Genomic DNA, 2372 nt, shown 5'->3' with positions numbered 1-2372 from the left:
CGCTCCGAGGGGCTGCAGCTGGTTGCTGGGCGTGCGGCCCGGACGCGCTGGCAGCCTTGTCTACTCTCTTCCCACTTTAGCTGCGGGGCACGCGCGGCCCAAACTGAGCCGGCTGCTTGCCGGAGACGGGTGCGCGCCGGGGCCGTAGGCGATCGCCCGCTCGCCTTTCCCGGATCCAAGGAGGCGGCGCGGCCGGTGCGAGTGTTGTGTGCGGGTGTGGGGTGCGCGCGTGCGCGCGTGCGAGAGTGGGGAGAACAGACAGACAGCCTGCAGGACCCGTCCTTCGGCTCGGGCTGCTAGGTCCGCTGCCGCTAGTGTCCTCTCGCCTCGAAGGCAGCAGGGACCTGTCTGCAGCCCGGAGCACAGCCGCAAGCGAAGTAAGAGAGAACCAGCAGGGGGAGGGAGAGGAGAGGAAGGCAGTGGGGGTGGCTGCGGCAGGAGGGGTAAAGACAACACGGAGGAAGAAAGAGGAGGGACTTTAAAAAAATCTCTTGAAGAACTGTGCCTACATCCTGGCTAACAAGAAGGTAGAGGAAAACAGAATTGCTTCCCGTGCACTCACCCTTAGGATTCCAAACAAAACCGCGGTGTAAGCACAACCCTGGGCTCCTTCCCAGCCTGTCACCTGCGCTGTAGGTCCCTATAACCTGGATCTGCCTGCCGTCCCTCACTACCTGCTATCCCGAGAGTTTTGCCCATATGGCTTCTCTCATCTTCGGAGGAGAAAAATAAGTGAGAGTCCATCCCTTTTAGAAACAAATAAATGTACGAGCTAACTCGCCACCGGCCGGCCGCACCCCTAGGGCCCCTTCCAAGGTTACCCTGCAGGACAGCCTGGTGCAACGGGACCCTCTTCTCTGGAAGGTCCTGAATAGCAAGCGGCCCTTGCGGTTGCTAGCTTGGGTATTTTTTCTAATTCTCCCTTTTCTGGAGGTGAAATTGAGATTAAGTTACTAGCCAGAGTTAGGAGTCTGACACAGACCGTGCCTTTAGGTCTGTGCTGTTCTTTATTTTTCACTATTTTCAAAATAAAGGCTTGGGAGATAGCTCAGAGGTGTAAGATCCTGCCTGGAAAGTGCGAGGTCCTGAGTTTGATCCCCAATACCAAAATAAAGAAAGAAATTGAAATAAAAACAAAGCCCACTTTGCAGACTAGACAACTGAGGCTAGAGGGTACACAGCAGGTGGTGGAGCAGAGGTCAGCACAGAGGGAAACTCACTTCCTGCCTGAGGGCCTCTGAACAACACACTTAGTAAAGAAGTAAGCGTTTTAACTGATGTTTTGATGCACAGTTCTCAGAGCCTGGCTAAGTGCTGTAAACGTTCAGTGTCTCTTGCTCTTCTGAGGCCAGGGGCTTTTCTGATAGAAGCAGGGTTCACTTTAAGCCTACATATCTGGGTTTCTTCTTTAAAGGTGAATAGCAAAGCATTCCTTTTAGAGTTTTGTTTGGATGACTTTAGAAAGCACTGCTAAAGTGTCTGTCACATGGACGAGCCTTTGGTAGGAGCTCAATCCTTTGTCATCTCAAACTTATCCCCAATGCAGCTTACACTCTCCCACCCAGCCATTTGTCTACCCTCTACAGGTTGGATTTTGTCCTCAGTCATGCAAGGAACTGTCTACAGAAAGTAACATAAACTTCCAGATTGGTTGCCAGGGTTGGATGAGATCACGTGGGTGATCTTTGCCTGGCACAGGGAACATAAAAGCTTTTGTGATTAATAATGAAGACCTAATTGCAAAATTCGATAGGCCCTGGAAACTCGCCTGTTTGATGTTTCCCTGTGAATCTTTGGTTGTCCACTGCTCCCCTCTGAGCTGTCTTTTTCACTTCTGCAAGCTGCCCGCACACGTGTTTCTGGAGTCCCTACATCAGTGGTGGCCCGCACCGCACTATGCCCGAAAAGGATGCCAAATCCAGAAGCAAGTTCTTCACTCCTGCTTGAGTAGCTACCACTGACCTGGTAGAATCCCAGGTCTCTCCCAGCCGCAGTCACATTGCCAAAATTTTGGCCTCTTCCCTTTGGAAGTATCCCTGAGATCCCCATCTCCTTAACTCGTGGCCACATTTTTTGCTGCCATGTTTGCCATTCAGTGTCCTACAGTGCAACGCTTCATTTCATAGGAAGCCACATTGGGGGTGAGGGATACAACTGTCTCCAATGCCTACCTTCACTTCTTCCTAGTTGGATATACTTTCTGTTCTTTCATGTGAACATTAAATATAAAAGAGTAGCTCCCATCTCACAGGGTTTTTGATAGAATAACTGGTTAGTCCATGTCAATAGATTTACATAGTGCCTAGCACATAACAAATACTCAATAAAAATTAGTTTAGACCCAAGAAAATTGTCTATCAGTCTTTGTCTAA

The sequence above is a fragment of the Octodon degus genome, unplaced genomic scaffold, assembly GCF_000260255.1.
Source record: "Octodon degus isolate 3935 unplaced genomic scaffold, OctDeg1.0 scaffold00168, whole genome shotgun sequence".
In the NCBI taxonomy this organism is placed as follows: Eukaryota; Metazoa; Chordata; class Mammalia; order Rodentia; family Octodontidae; genus Octodon; species Octodon degus.
This window is presented reverse-complemented; position numbering follows the sequence as displayed.